Source organism: Triticum aestivum, chromosome 4A, assembly GCF_018294505.1.
Source record: "Triticum aestivum cultivar Chinese Spring chromosome 4A, IWGSC CS RefSeq v2.1, whole genome shotgun sequence".
In the NCBI taxonomy this organism is placed as follows: Eukaryota; Viridiplantae; Streptophyta; class Magnoliopsida; order Poales; family Poaceae; genus Triticum; species Triticum aestivum.
This window is the reverse complement of record NC_057803.1, coordinates 11,561,568-11,569,106: the sequence shown is the minus strand read 5'-3', so window position 1 is coordinate 11,569,106 and position 7,539 is coordinate 11,561,568. Positions and strand designations below refer to the sequence as shown.

The following is a 7,539-nucleotide window of genomic DNA, read 5'->3' as shown; positions in this document are numbered from 1 at the left end:
AGCCTCTGTTTGCTTTATGCAGGTGTTGTGGCGTGCCGCACCACTCACCATAGGTTGCTAGTTCATTTTTCACGCCACAACTCGTCGAAAGTGTGGCGCTCGTTTCGTTCGCCGCACCTTCGGCGCGGCCGCATCTTCGGCGTGGCGTGTTCTGGTGATAAATCAAACACGCCCAAAATGTGTGACTGGAGGCCAATCATATCCAACCAGTCAGAGAAGTCCCAAACAGTTAGAGTTAGAGAGTTCTACTACAGAAGAAGCAATCCATCAAAGACCCGTCGAATCATGAACGAAACCACTACGAATATATTTATTTTAAAGACAAAATTCCACTTCAATTTTCATCAGTTTTAAAGAGACCGGTCAGTGTACTGAATATGATGAAACTTTTGCTTTTCATAGCAGAAGAAACAAGCTCTGTTTCATCAGACCTGAAGTATAACATCAACCTCTTCAGGCCTGATGAAGAATTTTTCAAGCTGTGTTTCATCTGATCTGAAGTATAACATCAACCTCTTCAAAGCCTAATGAAGAAATTTTCGTCTTTTGTAGGGGTGGATGGTCTTTCCAGTTAGCATCAGAGCAGCAATAAATCTCACACGAGCCCAGTTCAGTTTTATTCAGTTCTGATGAAGGAGACATCAGCCTTCGTTGCTTCTTCAGGTCCGAAGTACAAATTTTTTTCAGTGCTTTGGTTGGGGTGCGCCGGCCCAGGTAGTAGTGCAACGCCTGGGCGACACGCGAGGACCCCAGCAGCAAGCTATTGTGGTGGACCCTCCCTCATAAAAAATAAATTTAATATCGTTGTGGGCACATGACCCACATATCAGATATTAAACTGATAAGAACAGATACTACACTTGATCTTAGCCAAAAGGCCGAGAAAGGTATGCTTCTTCCTGCTGGCCTGGGTCTGGTTATATAGCGCGTTTTCGCCTCCTTCCTTTCTGGCTCCGTGAGGTGGGACTAAACAAGAGGGTTGCGCAGCAAAGCAGCTCTGTGTTCCGTTCGTTGTTTCGAGAGGCTCTGGTCGGTTTGCTTGGGCCGTAGTTAATTAAGCCCAATAAAGATGGGCTGGTGGTGATTGCCGTAAGCAATATGGCCTGGCAGCTCATGCGACTAAAGTCTTGGCGACTGGGAAAGAGTAATGGATGAAGGTCCCTGGAACTTTAAAGGAAAAGCTGTTGTCATGGCGCCCTATGATGGATTCACCAAGCCCTCATCCATCGAGCTCAACAAGATGGATATTTGGGTTCAGATCCACGATCTTCCGGACGGTTTCTACCCCAAGATCAAAGCCCTGTCAGCTACAGTTGGTGAATTTATATTCGCAGAACCCAAATCACACGATTTTGAGGGAAACTTTGCTCGTGTCCGGGTGAAAATCGATGTTACCAAGCCTCTGAAGAATGCTGTCTCTCTGGTGGTCAAGAGGAAGGAAACAATGTAACGAGTTATATTTAGAGTTAAGTATGAAAGACTCCCCGACTGGTGTGCTGTCTACGGGTACCTTGGCCATCTGTTCAAGGAATGTGGCGACGGAGTTCACCCTCCCAAAGCCCTAGTCTTTAAAGATCTCAAGGCATCCTGGTCTAGGGGGCCCGGCAATGGTCCAGGAGATGGCAATGGATCCAGAGGTGGACGAGGGAGAGGTCGTGCTGGAAGAGGTGGAGGACGCGGAAGAACTCAATACGGTTCCCCTCACGATGAGGACTATGATGGCACGGGTGATACTGGGAAGGATGTAACGATGTTGGAAGCTGATGGGAACCGGAAAAGGGCAGCGACAGTTTCAGCAGGAGGCCAGAAAGGAGTAGCCACACCGAAGCAAGCAGACAAACCCTTGATGCTTCCTGCTCCGGAGATACCTGTCAATCCATTTGCTAAGCAAGAACCAAAGAGAAATAAATCAAGTTCATCAGCTCACGAATCCAATCTGGCGAAGAACTCTGTGCCGAACAAAAACACTGATGCGCGTGTGGCGGGCCTCCAAGGGGGGCACCGCCAGGCGCAATGAGTTTCTTTTGCTGGAACTGCCGCGGAATTGGCAAGGCCGCGACAGTTCGAGAGCTTCGCGACTTCGTGAGGCAGCTTGCCCCTTTGTAATTTGCATCCTTGAAACACAAATAGAGGGTAAGAGAGTTGAGAATTTGGTAGAATCTTTGGGCTATAATAAGAGTTTTGCTGTAAACAGTTCTGGCCAAAGTGGGGGCCTAGGTATTTTCTGGAAAGATGAAATAAAAGTTGAAGTGATCGGTTACTCAAAGTATCATATTGATGTTTTGATAGATGATATGATCGACATGCAGGTCAGGGTGACTTTTGTTTATGGGGAAGCGCAGGTGCCAGAGAGATATAAAACATGGGATACCCATAGAGGAATCTCCGAAACTCAAGGTCGACCATGGGCTGTTTTAGGTGATTTTAACGAAGTTCTTCACATGCATGAGCACGATGGCATTGGTAATCGGAGCCAAGCCCAGATTGAAGGGTTTAGGGACACTGTCGACACATGCGGTTTAACTGAGATTGGATACACAGGGACAGACTGGACCTTTGAAAAGAAGGTCGCGGGAGGAAGCTTCACAAGGGTCAGATTGGACAGGTGCTTGGTTAACCCTGAATGGTCTTTAGCCCTACCCAATACAAGGTTGACACACAAGACTGCAGCAGGTTCAGATCACGTCCCTCTCTTACTCACGCTATGTGAGATGCATGCATGCAAGATGGGACCAAAGGCATTTAAGTATGAGACCATGTGGGAGCGGGATGAATCATTGTTTACTACTGTGCAAGGGCGATGGACCATGCAAGCGATAGAATCAGCTGAAACCTTTCGCGTAAAACTAGATGATCTGGCGGGGGATCCGTCGGCCCGGGACCGCACCCAGTTCTGGTCAGTACGAGGTGAGATCCGCCAGTTAAAAATCGAGCTAGAACACCTGCGTGCTGCCCAAGGTAGATCCAGTCCGACTCACGAGGAAATTAAGATAACTGAGCGATTGGTCGAACTCTTCCATCATGAGGAAATGCTGTGGCGCCAAAGGGCGCGTTTGGATTGGCTAGTCCATGGTGATAAAATAACTTTCTTTTTCCATCTAAGAGCTAGTCGCAGGCGCCGTAAAAATCAGATTAAGGCGCTGCAAAGGCCAGACGGGAATATGACGGAGAACAACTTAGAAATGGAGGCTCTAACCACAGACTTTTACAGAGAGCTATACACATCGGGGGGAGTGCAAGACATGGATCAGGTTCTGGATACAGTGCCAACAAAAGTAACACCGGCGATGAATGAGGTTCTCAATGCACCTTACACTCAGCAAGAGGTCAAGCAGGCCCTATTTCAGATGTTTCCTGTTAAGGCTCCAGGCCCAGACGGATTCCCGGCACACTTCTTTCAGCGCCATTGGGATTTGTGTGGGGATGAGGTTACCAGCGTGGTCCTTAAAATTGTGGCAGGAACAGAGTCAGCCGCATGCATTAATGACACAATCCTCGTGTTGATCCCAAAGGTAAAAAAATCCTACACTCCTGTCACAGTTCCGCCCAATCAGCTTGTGTAATGTTTTATACAAGATTGCATCGAAGGTCATCGCCAATAGGCTGAAACAAATATTACCAGATATCATCTCCGATGAGCAATCCGCTTTTGTCCCTGACAGAATGATAACTGACAATATCATAACTGCTTATGAGTGTCAGCATTTCATGAAGCGAAACGGGGCAAAGAAGCATCAATCATGTGCACTTAAGCTCGACATGATGAAGGCATATGATAGGGTTGAGTGGGCGTATCTCCGGGCCATCATGCTTAAGCTGGGCTTCACTAAGAACTGGGTAGATATTGTTATGAGCATGGTGACTTCAGTTAAATTTTCAGTCATGTTCAATGGGAGGAAACTAGAGGAATTTCAGCCTTCGAGAGGAATCCGCCAAGGGGACCCGATATCACCGTACTTGTTCTTGTTAGCAGCAGAGGGCCTATCGTGCCTGTTAAAATCGAAAAGTGAGTCATCCAACTTGAGTGGGATACAGGTGGCGCCTACGGCACCTCCGGTAAACCATCTCTTATTCGCCGATGACAGCCTGTTGTTCTTCAAGGCAAATAGTATGGGAGCTACCGAGGTGAACCAGGTGTTGGAAGCCTAATGTCAAGCATTAGGTCAGCGAATAAACTATGCAAAATCCTCAATTTTTTCAGCAAGGGTGTTCCTGACAGCATGCAGAACCAGATTAAGGGACTCCTCAATGTTTCTAATGAAACCCTAAATGAGAAGTACCTTGGGATGCCCTCTGATATTGGAAGTTTGAAGAACGGGGCCTTTAAATACCTCAAAGACAGACTTTGGAGTAAGATTCAAGGGTGGATTGAAAAATCCTTGTCTACAGCAGGAAAGGAAGTCTTGGTCAAATCGGTCGTGCAAGCAATGCCGGTATACTCCATGTCCTGCTTCAAGCTTCCAAGAGGCCTTTGCGAGCACCTCAACAAATTAATAAGGAAATTCCGGTGGGGCAGTAAGAATGGGCAGCGTAAACCCCATTGGGTCTCATGGCAAGAGATGACAAAACCAAAAACAATGGGAGGTTTGTTGGGGAACGTAGTAGAAATTCAAAATTTTCTACGAATCACCAAGATCAATCTATGGAGTAATCTAGCAACGAGGGGAAGGAGAGTGCATCTACATACCCTTGTAGATCGCTAAGCGGAAGCGTTCAAGTGAACGGGGTTGATGGAGTCGTACTCGTCGTGATCCAAATCACCGATGATCCTAGTGCCGAACGGACGGCACCTCCGTGTTCAACACACGTACAGCCTGGTGACGTCTCCTATGCCTTGATCCAGCAAGGGGAGAAGGAGAGGTTGGGAAGACTCCATCCAGCAGCAGCACGACGGCGTGGTAGTGGTGGAGGAGCGTCGTACTCCAGTAGGGCTTCGCCAAGCACCGCAAGAGACGAGGAGGGAGAGGGGTAGGGCTGCGCCAAGAAGGAGATTGAATCGTGTGTATGGCAGCCCAAAACCTCAAGTATATATAGGGGGAGGGGAGGGGCTGCGCCCCCACCTAGGTTTCCACCCCTAGGGGTGGCGGCCAGCCCTAGATCCCATCTAGGGGGCGGCCAAGGGGGGAAAGAGGGGGCGCACCACTAGGTGGGCCTTAGGCCCATCTGAGCCTAGGGTTTGCCCCCTTCCACTCTCCCTTGCGCCTTGGGCCTTGGTGGGGGGCGCACTAGCCCACCTGGGGCTGGTCCCCTCCCACACTTGGCCCATGCAGCCCTCCGGGGCTGGTGGCCCCACTTGGTGGACCACCGGGACCCTCCCGGTGGTCCCGGTACATTACCGATAAAACCCGAAACTTTTCCGGCGACCAAAACAGGACTTCCCATATATAAATATTTACCTCTGGACCATTTCGGAACTCCTCGTGACGTCCGGGATCTCATCCGGGACTCCGAACAACATTCGGTAGCCACGTATATCTATTCCCTATAACCCTAGCGTCATCGAACCTTAAGTGTGTAAACTCTACGGGTTCGGGAACCATGCAGACATGACCGAGATAACTCTCCGGTCAATAACCAACAGCGGGATCTGGATACCCATGTTGGCTCCCACATGTTCTACGATGATCTCATCGGATGAACCACGATGTCGCGGATTCAGTCAATCCTGTATACAATTCCCTTTGTCTATCGGTATGATACTTGCCCGAGATTCGATCGTCGGTATCCCGATACCTTGTTCAATCTCGTTACCGGCAAGTCTCTTTACTCGTTCTGTAACACATCATTCCGGGATCAACTCCTTGATCACATTGTGCACATTATGATGATGTCCTACCGAGTGGGCCCAGAGATACCTCTCCATTTACACGGAGTGACAAATCCCAGTCTTGATTCGTGCCAACCCAACAGACACTTTCGGAGATACCTGTAGTGTACCTTTATAGCCACCCAGTTACGTTGTGACGTTTGGCACACCCAAAGCACTCCTACGGTATCCGGGAGTTGCACAATCTCATGGTCTAAGGAAATGATACTTGACATTAGAAAAGCTTTAGCATACGAACTACACGATCTTGTGCTAGGCTTAGGATTGGGTCTTGTCCATCACATCATTCTCCTAATGATGTGATCCCGTTATCAACGACATCCAATGTCCATGGTCAGGAAACCGTAACCATCTATTGATCAACGAGCTAGTCAACTAGAGGCTTACTAGGGACATGGTGTTGTCTATGTATCCACACATGTATCTAAGTTTCCTATCAATACAATTCTAGCATGGATAATAAACAATTATCATGAACAAGGAAATATAATAATAACCAATTTATTATTGCCTCTAGGGCATATTTCCAACAGTCTCCCACTTGCACTAGAGTCAATAATCCAGTTCACATCGATATGTGATTAACACTCAAGGTCACATCCCCATGTGACTAACACCCAAGAGTTCTGGGTTTGATCATGTTATGCTTGTGAGAGAGGTTTCAGTCAACGGGTCTGCAGCATTCAGATCCGTATGTACTTCGCAAATTTCTATGTCATCTTGTAGATGCAACCACTACGCTATATTTGGAGCCATTTCAAATAACTGTTCTACTTGGAGCTTTTCTAAATTGTTGCTCCATTATACGTATCCGGTATCTCTACTCAGAGCTATCCGGATAGGTGTTAAGCTTGCATCGACGTGACTCTTTACGTCGAACTCTTTATCACCTCCATAACTGAGAAACATATCCTTATTCCTCTAAGGATAATTTAGACCGCTATCTTGTGATCTACTCCTAGATCACCTTTGTACCCTCTTGCCAAATATGTGGCAAGGCACACATCAGGTGTGGTACTCAGCATGACATACCGTATGGAGCCTATGACAAAAGCATAGGGGACGACCTTCGTCCTTCCTCTTTCTTCTGCCGTGGTCTAGCTTTAAGTCTTAACTTCATACCTTACAACTCAGGCAAGAACTCCTTCTTTGACTGATCCATCTTGAACACCTTCAAGATCATGTCAAGGTATGTGCTCATTTGAAAGTACCATTAAGCATTTTGATCTATCCATATAGATCTTGATGCTCAATGTTCAAGTAGCTTAATCCAGGCTTTCCATTGAAAATCACTTTCCAAATAACCCTATATGCTTTCCAGAAATTCTGCGTCATTTCTGATCAACAACATATACTCATCAGAAATTCTATAGTGCTCCCACTCATCTCATCAAAGCATACATTCCAACTCCAAGATGCTTACTCCAGTCCTTAGAAGGATTCCTGGAGCTTTGCACACTTGTTAGCATCTTTCAGGATTGACAAAACCTTCCAGTTGTATCATATACAACCTTTCCTCAAGAAAATCGTCGAGGAAACAATGTTTTGACATCCTATCTGCAAGATTTCATAAATAATGCAGTAATCGCTAATATAATTCCAACAGACTCTTAGCATCGCTACGAGTGAGAAAGTCTCATCGTAGTCAACTCCTTGAACTTGTCGGAAAATATCTTAACGACAAGTCGAGCTTTCTTAATGGTGATACTTAC

The 7,539-nt window shown here is 47.0% G+C and overlaps 1 non-coding gene across 1 annotated transcript; it reads right to left on the bottom strand.

Moving 5' to 3' along the window:
• Nucleotides 1-695: 695 nt before the first annotated feature.
• LOC123088702 (U2 spliceosomal RNA) lies at nt 696-891 on the bottom strand. Its single transcript, XR_006442015.1, has one exon. It is a non-coding gene; the product is annotated as a U2 spliceosomal RNA (small nuclear RNA).
• Nucleotides 892-7,539: the final 6,648 nt, after the last annotated feature.